The following is a 25,773-nucleotide window of genomic DNA, read 5'->3' as shown; positions in this document are numbered from 1 at the left end:
TGTCTGCGTTTACCAGGGAGTGGAAAACGAAATGTTATTTTTGTATTTCTCAACACAGAGATTCACAGCTGTTTTAATGGTAAACTGGACATAATCTTAACGTAAATGTAATAGGATCTTCTTCCCTTGACATACGTTGTACTTGATACCGCAATACTTACAAATATTGAGAAGTGAGGTTAAATTTTTCACGCAGGCTATTTAAAAATGGTGATATTAATGTCGCATGTTTGCGTCAATCACATTCGTTTACTCCGGATAACAAGATCCAGCAGAAGATAAAATACAGATTTAATCAGACAAGTTTTTCATATTTGCTTGGTGAATTAAGGTGTGAATATATGGCCTTGCATACAAATGTATTGGCGCCTCTTTTTAACCCTCTCTTTATTCCTACAATATTATAAAATACTTTGTCAGTAATACTCTTAACAAATGAATAAAGAAACAACACAAATAACCTTCTTTACATTTACATTTATTTTGGCTACAAAACGTTTGCTTGCGTGATTTGTGACCAGTATTTTGTTTCAGCATTTTCTGGTAAGATGGCATTAAGACACCCAACCCATATATCGGTTTTAGAAAACATGTGTTTGACTTTACTGTACAGTTTCAACAATTTCAGGGCGATGGGAACACGCTGCCTGTATTTGGTCATTAAGTTAGATAATGGAGTAATCATCTTTCAATAACACGACGTACTTCAAATTGCGCTTTAGGATCGTTAAAGATTATCTTGTCAACATGCCGACATACCTAGCTAAATGCCGCGTAGTCAAACGTACGTGTACACATTACCAGGATATGCTGTAATCTTTGCTAACGCATGTGACCTTGGTGCAGTTAAACTTACTAAAATGCACCCATACCATCTCGTGACTATTGAATATGACATAAAAGGATTGTTCATAGGCAACTTGTTATTCGTCAAATACTTTATCTGCAGGTCTTCTTATTCTAAATCAGGTTTTTATTTACCTTGCTATTTCTCTACCTAGTCATGCCTGTAACATAATGTTGCAAAGATTTATCTTGAAAATGTTTACCATTAACACCTGGTAATGCATCAATTAATTTTTTTTGGATATTTTATTACACAATTAAATCTATATAATTTATTGCAATTTAGATAATCGTAATTTTTATACATTTACAGTGAAACTATTCGATTGTTATTCGCTCAAAATAATTTCGGCTTATTATGTTCTTTGTAACCGACAAAAGAAATTGAAACTTCTTGACAGGAGTTATTACTATAATGAGTCAAAGTGCGGAGCGCATCGCAGATTTAGACTATCTATCTATAGGGACTCCACTGAGGTTTTTTGACATGATCGGACTGAAAATATTTTTTTCCAGATAAATGTACCATTTGATGTAGTGTGTAGACCACGAATCTTTGTGCAAACTTTCAGATCATTCGCGCACTTCGTTTTAAATTTCCAAAATAATTATTCAAATTGTAAAAAAATGACCCAAAGTGAAAAGCGTTTAAACGCTTTCACTCAACATAGGCTAAGAAAAGCATAAAACTATGATTTTCGATTTATTTTAAAGTATATTTCTTAACTATCTTTGCATATATTTCTGTTTAAAGCGCCCAAGTTCATTTATGTAAGAAATTCTAATGTTATGTTTTTTGGCTTTTAAACCTCAGTGGAGTCCCTTTAAGGCCATAATATAAGAACTTCAAAATGTTTGTGATGCTCATTACCCTTTGAACCGATACTTCTTTGTAGATATGTTTGATTTTCATAATAAAACGATGTGCATATCGAAGCTGAAGACAGAACTTGCATGTTCGAGCGTAAGCCTTTTACAAGAATATTTTGTTATATCACAACAGGGTATAATTATTTAAGTACAAGTCCTTTTCTTGACCGAAGAACAACAAGTATTAAGGCATATATTATATGGCCCGGGTTTGATTCCCGGACGGTGCAGGTCACTTTCGTTGGTTTAAACATAATTTTTTAAGCTCCATTTCGGAACAAGTTCTTGCAACTTATATTAATCACTTTCGAGTCTGCTTCCTGGAACCAACCAATGCTGGAATCATATGAAGAAACATTGTTGTGACCCGAGTATGGCTCAAATCTCTGGGTTGTGAGGCAAACGCCTCAACCCCTAGGTCGCCGCCCCATTCACTTTCGTTATGATTGATTATGAAATCTTTTCTACGTTCACTCGCCCTGCGCTCTGGCATGTTCCTTAGTACAATGTAGTACTGGTAAACTGCTTGACAGCCTGACCAGGAACGATGCAGTGGCTGAACTGTGCTCTGATTAATTCAATGTGGCTCCGTGATCCGGAGTAAAAACTACCACCACCACCACGTATGATGTTTTTAATTCAACAATTTAGATTTGTCGATAAAAATAAAGTCGCACATATAATCTTCCTCTACATTAAAACTAACTTCGGATTTTATTGTTGTTTTTTATGTAGTTTTTTTTTAGAAATATTTTTGCCGGCGAGCTAGATTTGTCTCTGAATCGAAGGCAAATAAGACAACCTCCCAAAATCAATAGCGGTGTTATCTTTTATCGTATCGTATGTCTGATATAAATATGTCCCACATATTTTTATCATAACAAACAATTAGAGCAAAAGGCACAACTTTTGCCCCAAAGTCATGAAATGTAAACTAAAGATATAAAATTAAATTCATACGTTAAGGGCGGAAAAAATTTAAAAAACACATGACACAGGATGAGAACTAAAGAAAACAAATGAGAAAAGTAAAAACGCAAACGAACAAAATTGTAACCAAGGAACAAATTTTGAACCTAAAGCATACATGTAAAATAAGAACAAAGAGAACATAAACAAACAAAATATTAAGACAAAAAAGATGAAACACAAAGAGAAAGACGAGAAATGTTACGGAAACATAATGACAGAGGGTTGGCAATAAAAATTGATTTATTTCTTATAAAGCAAAAAGAGGATTTAATTTGACCTGAACTTCACAGAGATATGTCATGAAAAAGTCTTACAAAACTGTTTTGGATTTATAAATCATCGTATGGCAGTTAACCAGTTAAATATGTTTCCTCTGGTGATAAACAAGCCATGCGCAATGCAAAATCATGCCAACAAGAAAAAATATCTAAAAGGTGGCTTGGAACTGCTCGCTCGATCAGTGATAAGTAAGAGTTTTGGAAAAACTTAACCGGTATCCAAGAATTAAAATCTTTTTACAATCTTGAAATAAAAGATAGAGACGGTTTGTGTACTATTTTATATTCATTTTCGTTCATATTAAAAAAGTACAGTTGACAATGAAGAGACGCAGGAAGGAAAGCTTAATGGTTTGTCCTTTCTTTTTGTCTATCACATGACGCGACCTAGTTTGAAGTTGAATCATACCTTTATAAGAATATAGTTTCCTTTTAATATTCCGCAAGTGAAAAAAATGCGCACGAAAAATAATTTCGAATTTAGTTTAAACAATATTTGTAATCTTTTCATTTATTTAATGAAGTACATAAAATAAATGTAACGGATTGAGCAGGAAACTTAAAAGCATTTTTGAAACACTACCCCTTTTGAAAACCCTGTTTGTAATAATTTGTATCAAATGTAATTTTATTATTTTCTTCGGCTCCTATAATACCACCACAGAAATAAATATCTAAGTGTAAATATGTAGTGCTCATGAGTTGACGTTCTTGGCGAGGCACATGTTTTCTGAAGAAAAAAAAACAAAAAAAACCCATAATATCTTACGCCAATCGTTCTTCGACACTTACTTATATCATATGATTATGAGACATACTTAACTAGTAGTTACTGGCATTAAAGAAGGTAAAACTGCCATTAAAAGTCTGTGATACTAAGACCGTATCCAGACCGGTTAGTCAGATGCCTATCCGCCGGTGAATGACTAAATGACAATGTTAGACCGAACACTTTTTACACTACCAATACTTTTCAAATTAATATTCTGTGAAAGTAAAAAGATGAGAGCAAAACATATGGTATTTTTTTCAATCTAGTGAATTATATTTAGGGTATGCCATTTTTATATCTTTCGACAACAAACATCAGCGTTAAGCACACTAGTCTGTAGTAAGAACGCCGTAATGCTTAGAATTCTCCCGAGCATACCGTAGTGGTAATTTTAGCCGAAAATTAAACATTTGATATAAAAAACACCAATCATTCTGACAGAGAATATGCCTTTATCAACAAGATAATTTTACTTTCCAAATAATAAACTCACTTTTTGCAACATAATAGCTTGATTTGGAACTTATTCTATGTTTTGAGGGGAAACAAGATTAAATGAGAAACAGGAGTCTTTTTGTGTTTAATTTTAAGGTATTCATTTTCAAAAACTATTTCTATTCTGATACTTTGATTGCTGTTTAAATTGATAATAGTGTTACCCTATTTTGTTTTTGACTAATAAATTATAAAATCGTTTAAAGATCATGACCTTCTGAGATTAAGCAAAATAGGTATTTACAACATTTGTTTATATGTATTCGTGTATACATCTATTCAACTCAAATATTGTATTTGATCGTAAAAAAATGTATGGTTACAAAAGGTACAAGACAATCCGATGCAACATTAACAAAGCCAAACAAAAACAAATCAAAATAAATAAAATGGAAGAATGCTCCATATACAGACTTTCATTTTCTAAAAACCGGATATTTTCAAAAGTTGAAATGTTTCTTGCTCAGTATATATAAATTATACCAGAAAAGAAAAAAAAAACGTTCATAGCAACAACGAAAAGAGCGAGAAAAAACTTTGCTTTGATCAGCATTTTCTAGACGGAGGTTAACGACAGTAGAATCGTCATTCGCCAAGAATTACTGCCAAGAATTACTACGTAACCTTTTACAAAATTTTAATCTAAACTCGGAATGAAATTGAACAAAATGAGTAACATACTCGTAGCATTGTCTTTACTTGTCGGAAATATTTGAAACTCTGGGGAAAAGATTCTTTTAATCCTAAATGGGTAGAGATTTATAAATAATAAACACGTCTTGAGGCTCTAACAATAATATTCATTACTCCATTACCCTTATCGCTATCATACTTAAGCCTTGTAATGTTTTAATTATTTTTTTAAATTATTAATTGACTGCTCGATTGATTGATGGAACTATTTATTTATTTATTTATTTATTTACTTGTTTGTTGGTATGTCGATTAAGAGTTTCAATTCAATACCGAACATCGGGGCCGTGGAAAGGAAAAGTGAATCAGGAAACTAAAATCATAATATGTTCTTCACGAATACCATGCATGCGTTTATATTCTAACTGTAAAACGTGCTTTCCATCTCCCCATCCATATTTCATAAATTGGACTGAAATATCTTGCAATATCATCGAAGAATGTAAAATTTTGATATCGTACAATTTGAAAAAAAAATAAAACGTTTTTTTTTTATTATTTAATAGTGTAATATAGAGATTATGAATAGTATCTGGCACAGACTGGTATTATATTTCGACGTTAACAAATTGATTATTCCTTCTTTGTTGAAATTGAATGATATTTAAAAATATTACGGTACGCGGACTAAAATAGATTAACTGGTTTTTGATAGTACGCGATGTTTTATAAAACGATAAGATATCATCGTACATTTCATTGAATAAAACACATCGTAACTTCGGGATGACTTTAAATGAAATTTAAGAATCAGAATAATTATAGATAATTATTTATAACTTGAACAGTGTCGGGTTATTTGCCCAACTTGTAATTATCATGAAGAAATTAATTTGTACGGATATCACTTGTCATAATAAAGTTATCTAAGAGACATAGTCCATTTTATGTTGAATTGGTGAAATGGATAAGCCATGCTCTAGTTTAGTTTATAATGATTGATTTTATTTCGATTGTGTTGGAAGCTATGAGCTTATTGAAACACTCGAATCCGTTCTAGGAACCAACCATTACTAAAGAACAAGCGCTCTGGATTTGGAACTCAAAATTTAAGGATTTTGAGATATCAAAATTAAAAAATGTGAGCTACTAAGAGCCTGGACAGGCTGCACCGACTTGCAGGCTTGTCTGGTTCAAGTCTGGTGACAAAATCTAGTTACTTTCCGGTTTGTTCAAGCTGGACTTCAAAATTATTAATTTTTATTTTTAGTCTATCTAAAAGTATCTATCTATCTTCATTTTTAGCATATAATTGTATTTTTTTCATATATAACAAACAGGTGTTTCAATAATTATTGTACATTATCATCATCGTCGTCAGTACATCATTTTCATCATTCCAATCATCATAATCATCATTTCGTCACCTTAGTGCAATAACTTATTAACTGCTATTAAAATTTAGAAGGACTTATTACGTTATTGCTCTCAGGTGACGATTTATACTTAACGAATATAGCTCTTGGATAGGTATGTGCGTTATCCGGGATGGCTATACATTCGTCGGTGGCTTTATGCGTAATTAAAATGCTGTTTTAACAGTTTTTGTTGTTTGCTCAAAACTCGCTTTGCATTCAATTTTCATACGAATTAAAGTTTTTGGATATTTAGTAAAACATTGTTATGCCCTATTCTATTTTTCCCCCAAAATTAAATGTTTTTTAAACAAAATTCGCATGCAAAGTTATCTGAAAGCCTTTTTTGTCAGTATACAGTAAATTCGAGTCTGAGAATATTCGATATCGAAATATAGATATTAAAATGTAGATATTAAAATATAGATAGGCTAGCAACATTCCAACTACATGTCTTTAATTTATCGGAAGCAATATTTTTACCTGAAAAAAGAGAAGAAAAAGGGAATGTTCTGATTTCAGAACAGTGTTATTTGATGAAATAAATGTTTAATTTAAAAAGGAAAAACCAACACAACATCATATAACTGTAAGGTCAGCAAAATACACGCTAAAATTTGAAGTCAAACTTTTAAGTCAGTAACCCGTGAGAATTGATTACAAAGCAAATACGTGCTGACCTTCAAATCGCACTTTAAATGAGAAAAACGCGACAAAAATAATTTTAAAATTAACTCGTTTAAATTTACGTGAAACGTTGAAGCAATACAAAAGTGCACGTGATGCTGAGCATTTCCGCTATTACATTTACGAGATCAATTTCCCCACCAAAACTAATAACACTCACCCACGATACAAGATTTTAGAATATTCTTTGACGGTCGTTTCTGCATAACACCATGTCTTATTTTGTTTTGAACAATGCTTTTTTTTCTATTACAACATCTGATTTAAAATATTTTATACTAATATTAAAAACATTCGTATTGGAATCGAAAACCATTACCATTTACATAGGGATTGACACCATTGAAACCGTCTATATTGGAATTGAAATCGAAAACCATATTGAAATTTAAACCATTTATACTTGGATTGAAACCTCTGAAACCATTTACATTGTATATTGGAATTAAAAAAACATTTATATTTGGATTGGAATCATTTATATTGAGCTTTAAACCAGTTATATTGGTATGTACAAACAAAATAGGATTAAAATAAATCAAGCAAATACTGATTTACGTCCACCACCTCCAATTATATTCTGACTTAAAAACAACAGCGTATTATAACTAAAAACAAGTTCATATTCGAATATAATCCTATAACTCTCATCACCTGGTAGTCTGATTAAAAAAAAAACATCATTTAAGCAGTATCCTATTTAACTCCGTCATTTTTCTTCATTAAATACTTATCTATACTGTATCTATATTTTTAGAAAATGCTAAGATGTACACATTATTTTGTCCGTTGACGTTTATGCATAATTTATAATAAACAGTACTCTATCCATACAGTTACGATATTAGACACAGATTCTGTACCAGTACTAACAATATCATCTACTACTTCACTGCCAACGTCTCCACACTATTTTATGTACTGCAAGTTGATTTACTGATGGTTTTGCCTTAATATATTTTCAACAAATAATAATTTTTCTGACAAGCGTTCTTTAATTCATATAAATATAGAACACTATAATTATGTTGTTTAAACTGCAGCGTTTAATTAATTACAAACTAGAAATGTGTCCATAGGACACGGGTGCCCCCACCGCGCCACTGTTCTGTCAATCTTTTTACTAAGTCAAGGGAAATAACTCTACAAATACTGGATAAATCCACAAGCGAAACCCCAGGTGCAAATCTAAATATGCTGAGCAACCTGCCCATAAGGTTTAATGACTCTATGTCAAATCCTTTTTGAGTAACTTGCGACACAAGTTGAAAACTGCAAAAAATGTCTAAGTCAAGGGCCATAACTCTAAAAATACTATATAAATAAAGACAAAAATACCTGGTGCACAACTGCACATGCTGATCAATATTCCTGTGAAGTTTCATGACTCTAGGTGAAATACGTTTTGAGTTACGTGCGACACAAGTTGAAAATTGCAAAATTTTACTAAGTCAAGGGCAATAACTCTGAAAATACTAAAAATATCTAGACAAAAATACCCAGGTGCACAACTACACATGCTGATCAACATTCCTGTACAGTTTCATGACTCTAGGTGAAATACTTTTTGAGTTACGTGCGACCCAAGTTGAAAATTGCTAAATTTTACTAAGTCAAGGGCAATAACTCTGAAAATACTTAAAATATCCAGACGAAAATACCCAGGTGCACAACTACACATGCTGATCAACATTCCTGTAATGTTTCATGACTCTAGGTCAAATACTTTTTGAGTTACGTGCGACACAAAAGTGAACGGACGGACGGACGGACGGAAGGACGGACGGACGGACGGACGGACAAGGGTAAATCTAAATGCCCGCCACTAAAGTGGGGGCACAAAAAGATAGTGAAGAATCTGTCTTGGAAAATATTTTAATATAAATATAAAGCTTAACAGTTGGCAATTGTTATGCATTAAAACTTTCATCTCACAAAAAGAAAAATCAGTTCAATTACAAAAGTGACTGTTATAAAATGGCCTTTAAAAAGCAAACTATTCATATTGTGAAAGTTTGATTGACGAATGGCTGAATATATTTGCAGCTCAAACATTCTATAAATGTAATGAAATGAGTATGAATCTTGTTAAAGTTTCTTTTCCGTTGCTCGTGGTCAAAATAAAAAAATGGCTAAAAATTTGAAATACCATTTTGTAAAGAAAGAGTTTTGCACGATTTGTTATCTTTCAATGCACTGCAATTTTAAATATCGACTGGTTGTTAAGTTGTTTTCAGATATCCTACAACAAAAGGAGTCCTTAAACAAAACCATTCTTTTGAGGTTATTTGTTTTGTTAATCGAGTATATAAATAACTATATTCTTGCAAGAAGTAATTTGATAGCCTCCGTATTGTCCTTTAGACTTCTAGAAAATACCTGAGCTCGCAGAAACTCCTAGTATAGGGCAATAATATAGTATATTCTATGCAATTGACAACCTTTTCGACTCTGAATGAGAACATCAACCGGAATTTCCTGAAATGATGCATGTGTATCAATGAACGATACTATACCCTATCAGTTTTTTTTCTAAGCATTATCTGATTCATGCTAATGGCTTAGAGATTAATCGTATTCAACAACACTTAAAGTGTTTAATCAAGTATTTAGTATACAGCATTTATTTTAGTTCGAATGAGAAGTAAGCTATAAGCTTATAGATTCACTCTCGAATCTTTTCCTGGGTCAAACCAGTACTGAGCAATAATTTTAAGTTTCTTGCTAAAGGAACCATCGGTTTGCCTCTGACGAGGTTTTAATCCACGAATACCCTCCCGAAGTCTTAACCATTCATTCATTCCGCCACTAATTATCAACTTAAAAAATATTTGTCATGTTCTTTAGTACCGAAAGTTTTTCTGCCATCATTCAAAAATGCTTAATCATGTCCGCATAAAACCGCATAAAATATTTGTGTGTGAACTTTTTTCAGTTTCTCAAAAAAAGAATATAACAAAATAAATAATTTTATTTCACTTCAAAGTCGACAGGTAAAGACATAGGTTGTCCATAAAGACGTCAAAAGCAAACTACTGTGCAATAGTTCGAAAGTATTGAACTTATTTTGCTAAACCAAAATGAGAACGCGACGCCTACAGGACGCCGCCCACTACAAAAACAATCTAAACAATGCCACCTGCTGGGTTACCCATTAGCGCCCATCAAAACAATTTTACTCAAAAGGGAAAACAGCCACAATTTTAAAAAATATAAATAAGCCCTTTTTTTTTCCGTTTCAGTAACCAATTTTATCAATTTTTTTTATTGTAAAATTTGGAAAAAATTGAGGTAAAAAAAATGTTAATTTAAAAAGTCTTTGGGTTTGGGATGCAAGAAAAATTTTGAGGGGGGGGAAAAATTTACTAAAACAAATTATTTTATAGAAAATATTCTATTTAGAGATGCTACACTATCTTCCATTTGGATGCCCTGTAATTTACTACTGTTTTTAAATTTGATTTTGTTATTTTAAAAAAATTTTACGACAAATCGTATTATGGAATAAAAATTTGGGCCCCCGCCCCGACAAAAAACCAAAATAAAGGGTTTTCGACCCGCTGGGTCCGTCCAAACCCGGCATCAGCGCAGTCTGATCAGGATCCATGCTGTTCGCTTACAAACTCTATAACAAGTAGAGAAACTGACAGCGAACAACATGGATCCTGATCAGACTGCGCGAATGCGCAGGCTGGTCTGGATCCATGCTGGTCGCAAACGCATTACCTTGATTATGTCGTGACGCGGCTCAAATGCATGATATTTTTGAGCGTATATAACGTAAATATCATTTTCAAAACAATTATCTATAGTTAAATTTATAGAATTTAGAGGTCCAAATGAAAATAATTGAAAACATACTGAAATGAAATGCAAAAATAAAACCAAAAATTGAGAAAATCTACATTTTCTTAAAATGTAGCTAAAGCTGATGAATCCACGTAAACACATTTTTATCTTCGTCATGCCAAATCTAGAAGGAATTCATATTATAACAGCTGACATTATACATACACTGTCTGTCTGTCTGTCTGTCTGTCTGTCTAGATACATTAGAGCATGGTCACACACTCAAAATAATTGTGTATGTTTAATTATTTAGAATCAGGCAGGGAACGATTTGCACATTTAAAAATCATTTAAACCTTCAAAAAGTATTATTGGCGACGCCGGTGAGCGGCGTCGTCTTATATGGAATGCTTTTTATTTTTGCCTATGGAAGGAGCTGTTATTATTAGCAGTTAATTTCATGTTGAGTTAATTAGATTTATTTTGATTCGTAAAAATCAAGTAAACAAATATGTCGTTATATTTGTATTTAATAACTTTATATAAAAAGCATGTGCATTGTGATATTATTTTCACGAAATTGCAGGCTCAGTTTAACAGCTTGTCCCTTAGTTTTATTGACAATACTAAAACCCGGATTTCGAATATCGTTGTGGTCTACATTGATGCCGTATCCATTCGTTAATTCATTTATATATTTTCAAAATGTTCTTACAAGAAGAAAGTTCACCTGCAAATGAGTATAAAGATAGGTAATGGACTGTTGTTAACGATTATCCTATTGATTTTATCCATATTACGTTGATCTGTTGCACAGAATGTTTGTTTTTACAAAGTGTACCAGTATCCGGATGTTGAAAGCTATCCGATTTTCTGCAATAACTGATGGTCATCTATTTTTTTATGAATACTTTACCATTAATTTGCATGGCTTAATAAAACTGACTGAGCCTGCAACATTTCGTAATTTTAATGTTTAGGGTGTTCTTTTGGGTTTCAGGTTTTCTCTCTTTTAAGGGGAAGTAACTCATGTTTACTAAATTATTTGTTCTTTTCTGTCTACTCTATATTTAGTATTACTTACTATTTTTTGTTTTTTTTATAAAATTTACCAGTTGTAAGGTCATCAAAAGCAGAGAGGCCCTGATGAGTGAATATTGATATATATTTTTACTGGCTTGATATACCCTAGACCAGATTTTTCTAGTTTGTTCAGTTGGTACATGTACATACCTATAGGTATTCTGCTAGAGGCATCTTCTAATCACTATGTGAAATTATTATTTTCTATGTGTTTGTATATGAATTGTTACTAAAATAACCTTTGGTAAAAATGAAAGGTAGAATATTTAAGCTATACATATAGGTGCTCATTTTAAACACTTGATTACATTATATGCAGTTAGTTATACATTGTATAGTAAAGTCTAATGGAAGGTTAAAAGAGGGACAGTATTTGTTACTGTAAGAGATATGCATTTAATGTTTAGACACTAACACAACTTAATCTGTATCACATGATATAGACTATTTGAGATTTTTTTTACTTTTATACTATACAATATCATAATTGTTTTCTTTCTACAAGATTATGAATTCCTGTTAATAGGATGTAATATTTTTTTTAATGGAACCTGAGAATTATTAATGTAATGTGCATACTAGTGTATCATAGTATATGGATATAATGTGCATTTCTGTATTTAAAGACTTACAGTTATGATGGATGAGACTTGCATTTAAATTTATAAATGATAATACATGTATTGATCAGTCTACAGGTTATAGTTGTTTATACCCAGTGTTAGCTGGCTAATAATAGTATCTATAACAGAGTTTATATATTCTACTAGATTTTGAATTCCATCCATTAGTACCAATGTTAATGTTAGGATTTCATATTTATTTAATAGAAACTGGGAATTATTAATGTTATGTGCATACATGTATATCTTAGTATATTGATATGATGAGACTTATAATATTTCTGAATTTAAAGAGTTACAGTTATGTCATTATGATTAAAGGGATGAAACTTTCATTTAAAGTTATAAATGATAATACATGTATTGATTGAAAATGTCCTGAAACTTGGATCAAGCAATATAATTGATAAAGTCTCAAAAAATCATATTTTGAATGGTTATTCTAATTTTTTTCTAACATGTGCATAGATTGAAAAGGACAACTTCTGTCTTATCTATTTGTAATGGAGGGACACCGGTCTCAATTTCCAAGCTTAGGTCTACTGAGTCAACCCGACAACAGACTTTTCATAGAGTAGTCTTGTTACTTGCCCTTGAATAAATTTGTACACTAAATTTTATAGCGGGTGATTTTTGCCACATGAAAACCAACAAAGTATAAAAAAGTAACCGGGTGCCAGACACAAAGTGGTGTGTTTGTTGCATTTTCAATTTTTCGCCCAGTGCCCTTGATGCAAAATACAAATCAGCCTTCATAAAATTTCTTATCATAGAAAAAGGGTTAGTTTTTTATCCGTACAAAAAATAAATATTGTACATGTATTAGCACAGTTATGTTCACTTTCAAATTAATTGACCTGTTATAAATAATGGCACAACTAATAGTTTACTGTCTAAGCCCTTTTTAGTAAAAATAATTATACATAATATATAAATTGTTATTTTAATTTTGACTATGAGTATGTAAGGTTTTTATTTCTTATTTATTAATTAAGAATTAATTATCTGTTAATTTAAAAATCTAAATATCTGTCACGGTTTAGAACTGTTCACTATTCAGGCCAGAAAATGTGTAAGCGGCCAGATAGTTCAATCGCTTACAGCCGCGGTACATTATTCTGTGGGTCACAGGTTTGAGTTCTGGTCAAGCTGAAAGTTTTTCTCATCCAGTGACTGCATATAACCATGAGTTTAATTCACTATGCACTGTAAACATCAGAAATTCAAGGTCATAAAACCAATAGAGTGGGGAAATATGTTGTGGTTTAGAACTATTTCATTATTCAAGAGAAAATGTGTAGCCGGCCGGATAGCTCAGTTGGTCTTCTGAAAGTCATGGGTTCGAGTCATGGTCAGGCAGTTTAAGTCAGGGTTTAGAAGTGGTTTTTCAACTGACACATGTTTGATTCATTTAATAGATTGTATTTTATTTGAAATGGACAAAGGCAGTATTGCATGATACTTTTAGATCTACAAAAAGCATTTGATACAGTTGATCACACTATACTGCACATGAAGAAGTTCTTTTTCTTCTTCTTCATGGAACTTCAAGCATCTGCCATATGTAATGACATTCTTACATGGATCAAGTCTTATCTCTGATAGCAGCTGGTTGATGTGGCTGGTACTCCTTCTACTACTGCTCTGAGTACCTATGGTGTCCCCCTGATGTTCATTTTAGGTCCTCTTTTATGTCTAATATATGTCAATGACATGTCTGCAACCTAAGCAATAAGCTTTTATTATATGCACAGGCACAAGTATCAGACCTGCGAAGAAAAAATATGACCAGATTGATAAAAAAAACTAGTGTTCATCTTAAAATTGTCACAAATCAAAAAAATGTAAATAATGACCCCCTTTAAAAATATACTTTAAATTAATAGTATATTTTTAAAGGGGGTCATTATTTACATTTTTTTTTTTTTTGGTTTTTGACAATTTTAAGATGAACACAGTTTTTTTATCAATCTGGTCATACTTTTTCTTCCCAGGTCCGATACTCGTGCCTGTGATTATATGATGATGACTCAGGTATCCTTGTATTTGGTAAAATAAATCGTAAGATTAGTTAATTGACTATAAATTGTCTTTGCATCTTGGCAAGACAGAGTCTTTTCTTTTTGGTTTAAGTTTCAACTTAAACTGGGCCTAGCCTCCAGATCACATGAAATGGTACTGCTATAAAGTACACATCTTTTGTTAAGTATTTAGGTGCAAACCTGGATTAAATTCTTTTGGCGTCGCCCTTTGATGCTTTGCATCAATGCTTTTCTTGTGATTTATTATGATACTGTGGTGGAATAACCGCCGTTCCCAAAACACAACAAAAAACACACACAAACTACAACAACAACAACAACAGAATTACAAAAAAAAAACAATTATTCTATGCATCGCTAATTCAATTCAAACATTTTTTTATAATGAATACTGGAAGTGCTTTTATGTCTGCGATTACCAGGGAGTGGAAAATGAAATGTTATTTTTGTATTTCTTAACACAGAGATTCACAGCTGTTTTAATGGTAAACTGGACATAATCTTAACGTAAATGTAATAGGATCTTCTTCCCTTGACATACGTTGTACTTGATACTGTAATACTTACAAATATTGAGAAGCGGCAGGCTATTTAAACATGGTGATATAAATGTCGCATGTTTGCGTCAATCACATTCGTTTACTCCGGATTACAAGATCCAGCAGGAGGTAAAATACAGATTTAATCAGACAATTTTTTCATATTTGCTTGGTGAATTTAGGTATGAATATATTGCCTTGCATACAAATGTAATGGCGCCTCTTTTTAACCCTCTCTTTAATCCTACAATATTACAATATTCTTTGTTAGTAACACTCCTAACAACTGAATAAAAAAACAACAAAATAATCTTCTTTACACTTACATTTCTGTTGGCTACAAAACGTTTGCTTGCGTGATTTGTGACCAGTATTTTGTTACAGCATTTTCTGGTAAGCTGGCATTAAGATACCCATGTATCGGTTTTAGAAAAAATTGTGGTTGACTTTACTGTACAGTTTCAACAATTTCAGGGCGATGGGAACACGCTGCCTGTTTTTGGTCCTTAACCCATTACTTTATGAGCATTTTGTGAAAAATGGCTGTTTTCATTGAAAAGTCTCCCGTTACAAGTTCAAATTGCTATAATACTATAAAAACTGCTTCAACACTAATCAAACTTGGCACAAATGTTGAGTGGACCATTGCCCTTGCAACAACATGCTCAGGCTTAAATTTTCTGTTACCATGGCAGCGAGGGGACATCTCAAAATTGCCAAAAATCACTATTTTGCGTTGATTTTTTCCATCAAAATTGATTTCAAAGTGCTGCAACTTCTCAATGGATTGAGATAGAGTCAGATGCTTTTCAGCGTTGGTTACACGTTACGTTATGATCAATCTGGGGTCATTTATAGCCTCTCACAAGTCCAAAATTTTCTTGGTTGGGGGGCCGCGCCGAAAAAGTGGTCACTTTTTTTAACAACATTTCTCAAACAAAAACAAGTGTTGGGACCTAAATAAATAAGGCAATTTTTCACCATAAGAGACAACAAAAGGGGGGGGGGGGTGAAAAAAAACGTTAAAAGGCGTGTATATCACGTAATGGGTTAAGTTAGAAGATGGAGTAATCATCTTTCAATAATACGACGTACTTCAAATCGCGCTTTAGGATCGTTAAAGATGATGTTGTCAAAATGGCGACATACTAGTACCTAGCTAAATGGCGCGTAGTAAAACGTTCGTGTACCCATTTCCAGGATATGTTCTAATGTTTGGATTGTATGAGGTAAAATTGTGCTGGCTAACCAATGCGATCTAAATGCACTTAATTCTTCTAAAAATGCGCTCATACCATCGCGTGACTATTACATATGACATAGTAGGCAACACGTTATTCTTCAAATATTACTCCTGCAGGTCTTCCTACATGTCCTATTTTAAATCAGGTTTGTATTAACCTTGCTATTTCTCTACCTAGTCATGTCTGTAACATTATGTTGCAAAGATTTATCTTGAAAATGTTTACCATTAACACCTGGTAATGCATCAATTAAATTATTTCTTTATTTAATTACACCAGAAATATCAGTGTAATTTATTGCAACTTAGATAATCGTAAGTTTCATACATTTACTGTAAAACTATTCGATTGTTATTCGCTAAGAATAATTTCGGCTTATTATGTTACGCACCTGGTTTTCTGTTCGTCCTTAAGCACTTTCGTTTCCGTTTTGTATCTTCGTAACCAACGAAAGAAATTGTAACTACTTGACAATACGTCTTTGTAGATATGTTTGTTTTTCAAAATAAAACGATGTGCATATCGAAGCTGAAGACAAAACTTGCATGTAAAACCTTTACTAGAATATTTTGTTATATCACAACAGGGTATAATTATTTAAGTGCAAGTCCTTTTTTTGACCGAAGAACAACAAGTATTAAGGCATGTATAAAATGACTCGGGATTGATTCCCGGACGGTGCAGGTCACATTCGTTGGTTTAAACATAATTATTTAAGCTCCATTTTTGAACAAATTCTTGCATGTAACTTATATTAATCACTTTCGAGTCTGCTTCCTGGAACCAACCAACGCTGGTATCATATGAAGAAACATAGTTGTGACCCGAGTAGGGCAAACGCCTCAACCACTAGGTCGCCGCCCCCTTCACTTTCGTTTTAATTGATTATGAAATCTTTTCTACATTTACTCGCACCGCCGCTCTGCCATGTTCCTTGCGAAAGTGAGGGTAACTATAATACTGGTAATTTGCTTGACAGCCTGCCAAGGAACGATGCAGTGGCTGAACTAACTTCTGGTTAATTCAATGTGGCTCCGTGATCCGGAGTAAAAACTACCAACACCACCACGTATGATGTTTTTAAGTCAACAATTTAGATTTGTCGATAAAAAATAAAGTCGCACATATAATCTTCCTCTACACAAATACTAACTTCGGATTTTATTGTTGTTTTTATGTAGTTTTTTTTTGAGAAATATTTTTGCCGGCGAGCTAGAATTGTCTCTGAATTGAAGGCAAATAAGACAATCTCCCAAAATTACGAATAGCGGTGTTATCTTTTATCGTATCGTATGTCTGATATATAAATATGTCCCACATATTTTTATCATAACAAAAAATGAGAGCAAAATGCACAACTTTTGCCCCAAAGTTATGAAATGTACACCAAAGATATAAAATTAAATTCATACGAATTGAGAAATAAGGACACAAAATGACAACACATGACACAGGATGAGAACTAAAGAAAACAAATGAGAAAAGTAAAAACCCAAACGAACAAAATTTTAACCAAGGAACTTTTGAACCTAAAGCATACATGTAAAATTAGAACAAAGAGAACATAAACAAACAAAAAAATTAAGACAAACAAGATGAAACACAAAGAGAAAGAGGAAAAATGTTACGGAAACACAATGACAGAGGGTTGGCAATAAAAATTGATTTATTTCTTATAAAACAAAAAGAGGATTTAATTTGACCTGAACTTCACGGAGATATGTCATGAAAAAGTTTAAAAAAAACTGTTTTGGATTTATAAATCATCGTATGGCAGTTAACCAGTGAAATTTGTTTCCTCTGGTGATAAACGAGCCATGCGAAATCATGCCAACAAGAAAGAATATCTAAAAGGTGGCTTGGAACCGCTCGCTCGATCAGTGATAACTTACAAGAGTTTTGGAAAAAACAAAACCGTTACCCAAGAATTAATTTTTTTACAATCTTGAAATAAAAGATAGAGACGGTTTGTGTACTATTATATATTCATTTTCGTTCATATTACAAAAGTTCAGTTGACAATGAAGAGACGCAGGAAGGAAAGCTTAATGGTGTGTCCTTTCTTTTTGTCTATCAATCAGTGACCATGACGCGACCTAGTCTGAAGGTGAATCATACCTTTATAAGAATATAATTTTCATTTAATATTCTGCAAGTGAAAAACAATGCGCACGAAATAGAATTCCGAATTTAGTTTAAACAATATTTGTAACCTTTTCATTTACGTAATAAAGTACATAAAATAAATGTAACGGATTGAGCAGGAAGCATAAAAGGATTTTTGGAAACACTATCCCTTTTGAAAACCCTTTTTGTAATAATTTTTATTACATATAATTTTATTATTTTCTTCGGCTCTTATAATACCACCGCAGAAATAAATATCTAAGTGTAAATATGTAGTGCTCATGAGTTGACGTTCTTGGCGAGGCACATGTTTTCTGTGATATTTAGATAAAAAAAAACATAATATCTTACGCCAATCGTTCTTCAACACTTACTTATATCCTATGATAATGTGACATACTTCAAAGAAACTAGCGGTTACTGGCAGAAAAGACGGTAAAACTGACGTTAAAAGTCTGTGATGCCGAGACCGTATCCAGACCGGTTAGTCGGGTGCCTATCAGCCGGTGAATAAATAAAAATAAATAACAATGTTAAACCGAACACTACCAATACTTTTCAAATTAACGTTCTGTGAAAGACAAAAAAGATGGGAGAGAAACATATGGTATTTTTCCAATCAAGTGAAAATCCGGTCCGGTTAGTCGGGTGCCTATCCGCCGGTGAATAAATAAAAATAAATAACAATGTTAAACCGAACACTACCAATACTTTTCAAATTAATATTCTGTGAAAGTAAAAAGATGAGAGAAAAACATATGGTATTTTTTTCAATCTAGTGAATTATATTTAGGGTATGCCATTTTATATCTTTCGACAACAAACATCAGCGTTAAGCACACTAGTCTGTAGTGAGAACTCCGTAATGCTTAGCATTCTTCCGAGCATACCGTAGTGGTAATTTTAGCCGAAAATTAAACATTTGATATAAAAAACACCAATCATTCTGACAGAGGATATGCCTTTATCAACAAGATAATTTTACTTTCCAAATAATAAACTCACTTTTTGCAACATAATAGCTTGATTTGGAACTTATTCTATGTTTTGAGGGGGAAACAAGATTAAATTAGAAACAGGAGTCTTTCTGTGTTTAATTTTAAGGTATTCATTTTCAAAAACTATTTCTGTTCTAATACTTTGATTGCTGTATTAATTGATAATATGGTTACCCTATTTTTTGTTGACGAATAAATTATAAAATCGTTTAAAGATCATGACCTTCTGCGATTAAGCAAAATATGTATCAAATATTGTATTTGATCGTAAAAAGGTGTATGGTTACAAAAGGTACAAGACAAATCGATACAACATTAACAAAGCCAAACAAAAACAAATCAAAATTAATAAAATGGAAGAATGCTCCATATACAGACTATCATTTTCGAAAACCGGATATTTCAAAAGTTGAAATGATTCTTGCTCAGTGTTTATAAGTTATACAAGAAAGGAAAAGAAAAGTATTCAAAGAAACAACCAAAAGAGCGAAAAAAAAAACTTGGCTTTGATCAGCATTTTCTAGACGGAAGTTAACGACAGTAGAAGCGTCATTCGCCAAGAATTACTACGTAACCTAATACAAAATGTTTATCTTAAGTTCTAAACTAGGACTGAAATTGACATACTCGTAGCAATAAGTTGTTTTTGTCTTAATTGGTCGGCAAATATTTGAAAATCTGGGGAAAAGATTCTAATAAAAACTAAATGGGTGGTGATATATAAATAATAAACAAAAGTCTTGAGGCGCTAACACTAATAATATTCATTACTCAATTTCATACTTAAGCTTTGTAAAGTTTTAATTATAAATATTATTTTTTAATTACTAATTGACTGCTAGATTGTTTAATGGAACTATTTATTTATTGATTGATTTGTTGTTATTTCGATTAAGAGTTTCAACTCAATACGAACATTGAGGCCGTGAAAAGGAAGAGTGAATCAGGAAACTTAAATCATAATATGTTCTTAACGAATACCATGCATGCGTTTATATTCTTACTGAAAAACGTGCTTTCCATCTCCTCATCCATATTTCATAAATTGGACTGAAATATCTTGCAATATCATTGAAGAATGTGAAATTTTGATATCGTACAATTTGAAAAAAATAATTTTTTTATTTTTTTTTTTATCTAAAAGGGTTATATAGAGATTATGAATAGTATCTGGCACAGACTGGTATTATATTTCGACGTTAACAAATTGATTATTCTTTCTTTGTTGAAATTGAATGATATTTAAAAATATTACGGTACGCGAACTAAAATAGATTAACTTGTTTTTGATAGTACGCGATGTTTTATGAAACTATAAGATATCATCGTACATTTCATTGAATAAAACACATCGTACCTTCGGGATGACTTTAAATGAAATTTAAGAATCAGAATAATTATAGATAATTATTTATAACTTGAACAGTGTCGGGTTATTTGCCCAACTTGTAATTATCATGAAGAAATTAATTTGTAAGGCTATCACTTGTCATAATAAAGTTATCTAAGTGACATAGTCCATTTTATGTTGAATTGGTGAAATGGATAAGCCATGCTGTAGTTTAGTTTATAATGATTTATTTTAGTTTGATTGTGTTGGAAGCTATGAGCTTATTGAAACACTTGAACTCGCACTAAAGAATGAGCGCTTTGGAATTTGGAATTCAAAATTTAAGGGATTTCAGATATCAAAATTGAAAAATCTGAGCTACGTATAGCCTAGATAGACTGCATCGACTTGCAGGCTTGTCTGGTTCAGAACTGTGTTATTTGATGAAATAAGTGATCAAATTAAAAAACAACAACATCATGTATAGGTTAGTGTTTAATAAAAAAAAAATGGTTAAGCGGGCCGCATACACCCGACCAATTATTTTTGTTAAGACGTATTATTAAACATTAACCTATTTAATGATCAACATTATTTTTCAACCAAAACCAAAGTATTTTTCTAAACTGCTTATAGTTATACTGGATAGACGACTGGTTAAGTAAATTTCATTTAGTTAGTACACATTAACCAAAGTTAGGCTTAGCAGAAATTTGAAAAAAATATTGCAACGTGATTTGACAAAAATAATGTTACTCAATAAATAACTGTTAGGTCAGCAAAATACACGCTAAAATTTGAAGTCATACTTTTAAATGACTTACCCGTGAGAACTTATTACCAAGCAAATACGTGCTGACCTTCAAATCGCACTTTAAATGAGAAAAAAACGCGGCAAAAAATAATTTTAAAATTAACTCGTTTAAATTTACGTGAAACATTGAAGCAATATAAAAGTACACGTGATGCTGAGCATTTCCGCTATAACATTTACGAGATCAATTTCCCCACTAAAACTAATAACATTCACTCACGATACAAGATTTTAGACTATTCTTTGACGGTCTTTCGGCATAACTGTCTTATTTTGTTTTCATTGAACAATGTTGTTTTTTTTGTATAACCACATCTGAATATTGGAATTATAAACATTCATATTGGAATCGAAAACCATTACCATTTACATAGGGATTGAAACCATTGAAACCGTCTATATTGGAATTGAAATCGAAAACCATATTGAAATTTAAACCATTTATACTTGGATTGAAACCTCTGAAACCATTTAAATTGTATATTGGAATTGAAAACCATTTATATTTGGATTGAAACCATTTATATTGAGATTTAAACCATTTATATTGGTATGTACAAAAAATAGGATTAAAATAAATCAAGCAAATACTGATTTACCTCCGCCACCCCAAATTATATTCTGATATAAAAACAACAGCAAATTATAACTAAAAACAAATTCATATTCGGATTTAACCCTATCATTCTCATCTCCTTGTAGTCTGATTAAAAAAAACCCATCCTGTTCGGACTTTTAACAGTATCCTATTTAACTGTCATTTTCTTTATTTAATACTTATCACATGTCTATTTATATGATAAATACGTTTTGATTATTTTATTTTGTCCGTTATAATATAATCAACAGTATTTTATCCATTCAGTTACGGTTCTGTACCAGTACTAACAATATATATCTTATACTAGATCACTGCCAACATCTCCATATTATTCTATAATGGACAGAACATCATCTGTGTGCGCAAGTAAAGCATGCTATTGTGTTTATGTAAGATACATGTAACTGGTTTCACAGCAACGGAGTTCTTACGAATTATCCGTTATGAACAACATTCATTTTTGTTCATTTCATTTTCATTTAAAAAAAAAACAACAACAAAAACAAACAAACAACAAAAAACCCATATATTTGATAAAAATGTCCGGATCATAATTCTATTCATTTAGAGAAAAAAAAATCTGTTTACGGAAACGGGCGAAAGGATCCCCATGTAACGATAAGTTACGTATTATGCCGATGTGGCACGGAAAACCCCGATTCCATTACAGGGATCTTAACTTAGAAGCAGTACAACGTCGCTTCGATACACATATTATGTTGGTTTGAAATACAAACTTTACTTTATAATTCTTACTATTACAATTTCAATATTCCGATACAAATACTGTTTCAATAAACTTTTGGAAAATCTAACTTATTTACAAAAAAAAAATAAAAATAGTAAGGACTTATTCATTCTGTATTTTGTGTTGATAACTCTATGGTCATTTTATGTCCAAACTAGCACATGTAATATAATTAAATCAACAAACGATATTGCGTATGCAATTTGATTTGAACCTCAACCTAGGGATTACCAATAAAAATGGCATGGGTTTTTTGGTTGAGTTTTACGTCCCACCAACACAGTATAGGTCATACGGCAGTTTTCAAGCTTTACTGGTGGAGGAAAACCTCAGATGTGCTTCCGTGCTTTATTTAAGGCACAAACGGACTCCTCAGTAAAACCACCTACTTTCCGTAAGATAGCTTGATAGTTTCCTCACATAAAAGAATCTGTAATCCTTGACGAGATTTGAACCTATAGCTGTGAGTGGCAAGTAATTTGAAGTCACGGCTTTAACCACTCGGCCACGAACGCCCTTTTAAAATGGGAAATAAAGTTTCTCGCTTCAAATAAAATGAAAAATTTTATTAGCAGAATAGTAAGTATCGATAATTAAAATATTTTTTTCTACAGCAATTTGCAAGGTTTTTGTTTTTTTGCCATGTAACATTATTTAACTTATTATAGTTAGCAAATGAGCTCTACTCGGGTTTCAAAGCCTGAAACATTCTTGAAAATTTGACATTCTTACATATTGTACTTACAATGAAAAATAAATATACAAAATGTTTTTAATATAAAAAAGAAATATACTTTGAATAGGATTGGTAATATTTGGAATTTTGTAAGCATTTTTTTTTGGTTCAAAACTGAATCAAATGCTACACAAATCTCGAAAAAGAATTTCCAATTTTTTTATATAAAAAGAGCATTGTTCAGGCCCTTAAACGATATCCTTGATTGTTTCTATACAGAGGCACTTTTTTATTCAAAATTTTGTTTAATAAATGAATATAAGGAAGTGATAGCAAAATCATTGAAATGAATATGCATGTAACATAATTTGGCCATTAAAGTGTTAACTTCTTTCAAAATTATAATGTGTACATATAAACGTAGCTTTGTTTGATGATCACCTATTCAAAATGGACAATTTCACATTTTCACATTTTTAGAAATTCCCTTTGGAATAAATAACTTGTAAACCTTTTTTTATGCAATTTATATTTGTGTTTAAAGCTGCATGCAAACTGCCGTACGTGTACATGCACCTACATTTCTTAAAATGATTAAATCACGTTATTCTCTCGTGCATCTACTCCAGAACTAGATTATGAATAAAAGATATCTGTCTGTTTATCTGTCCGTCCATTTGTTTCTTAATGAAAATATATGCTATAAACCTTCACACCTACATTAATCAGGTAATTAGTCTCAACATTTTCCACGTTTTTATTTATTTATTCAACGAAAATGGAAGTTCCCCTATTTAAAGCAGTTAGGTCCCTAGTATATAAAAATGGGGTCGGGTAAATTTCAAATATCATCTATTCATAAAAACTAACAAAATAATTATCAAATCTAAAGTCATTTACCTTTCTCTGTTTTGAGGGAAAGTTATTCCTTTTATAAATGCAGGAAAATGGTAAAAAGATTCCAGTCTGTCTAAAGATCTTTTTCTCTTTAAAACAATTTATTTACTTCTTTTCTTGATTTTTTCTATTTTCAAACACGTTGTATTTTTTTTAAATAATTTTGTCCTTTGAGTAGTTATCCTTTCATCTTATATTCTCAAAAGAAAAAATATCGTCGGCTTGAAAATCTATATGTCATAGTACTAGATTCTATTCCATTAATTGAATAATTTACTAATTGTTTTTTTATCATTCATACACTTTTTTAAATGTCTTTATTTGCATCATTCAAAATGTATAATGCATACAACCTAGAAGGCTATCGTATTTACTCTCTAACTTTCTCAAATTTCAACCTTTTATACAATACATGTTCAATTGCTGGCTATTTTAGTACACACAGTTAAATATAATTGAAGGTATTTCCGCTTTAAATATAATAGATGATTCAAACACTTATTGAAATAATATTTGCCTGCCTTTTGCAAATATACTGAAGTTAGTAAATATCACTTTTCCATATCGACTTGTCAAGTTTACATTAAAGAATAGAATACAAAACTGGTATTAGTTAAATCAATTTATATACCGTCACTTTTTAAATTTTTAATTTATAGCTGATTATCAGTTCTGTTTGTTGAAACAAGTTCCCGTATTTTAGCTGTAGTATTTATTGTTGGTATTTTTACAATAATGTTAATTGCCTTATTATATACCAATTTTGATATATCGTGATGAATTCAGGCATTTCCCACAATAGAGAATCGTTCCTTACCTCGAACGCAACTGATGGAATAATATTAGAGAAATAGTTTATTTGTTAATGAAATAAGACAGCTTCTGTGCAGCAGACATGCGCGTGCAGTATCAGACGAGAGGACATCGTCTGCATTTGCATGAGAACGCGCGCGTTACTTAGGCCCATTTTTTAAGTAGTGAGGGAAATACTTATCGGATATGCCCATCCTTGGGGTAAAAATAAATTGACCGAATTTTCATGTGTATTTGTACGAAACTTGATTTGAAGATAGATAAATCAGAAATATCGTAAAAATTATGATTTATCGTTTAGAAACGGCGTATGTCAAACTATTTTCATTTATTCCAAGTGGGACATATTTGATAGATACTTGCATTAAGTATTGCATTAAATGCCTCCATTTTTCTGTCTTATCATTCATGTAACCTGTGACATTTTTGTATAATAATTTCATGTTAATAATAATGATAATGATGATGATGATGGTGGTGG

The 25,773-nt window shown here is 31.7% G+C and overlaps 1 protein-coding gene across 1 annotated transcript in view; it reads right to left on the bottom strand.

Annotated features, from left to right (window-relative positions):
• The window catches only part of LOC132740484 (secretin receptor-like), a 138,321-nt gene extending 112,909 nt beyond the window's left edge, over nt 1-25,412 (bottom strand). Inside the window, exon 1 of the mRNA XM_060728391.1 lies at nt 24,483-25,412. The gene's annotated coding sequence lies outside the window, so the exon portion shown is untranslated. The remainder of the gene's footprint in view (nt 1-24,482) is intronic.
• Nucleotides 25,413-25,773: the final 361 nt, after the last annotated feature.

Source organism: Ruditapes philippinarum, unplaced genomic scaffold, assembly GCF_026571515.1.
Source record: "Ruditapes philippinarum isolate M1 unplaced genomic scaffold, ASM2657151v2 ctg550_1_1_1_1, whole genome shotgun sequence".
NCBI lineage: Eukaryota > Metazoa > Mollusca > Bivalvia > Venerida > Veneridae > Ruditapes > Ruditapes philippinarum.
This window is presented reverse-complemented; position numbering and strand designations above follow the sequence as displayed.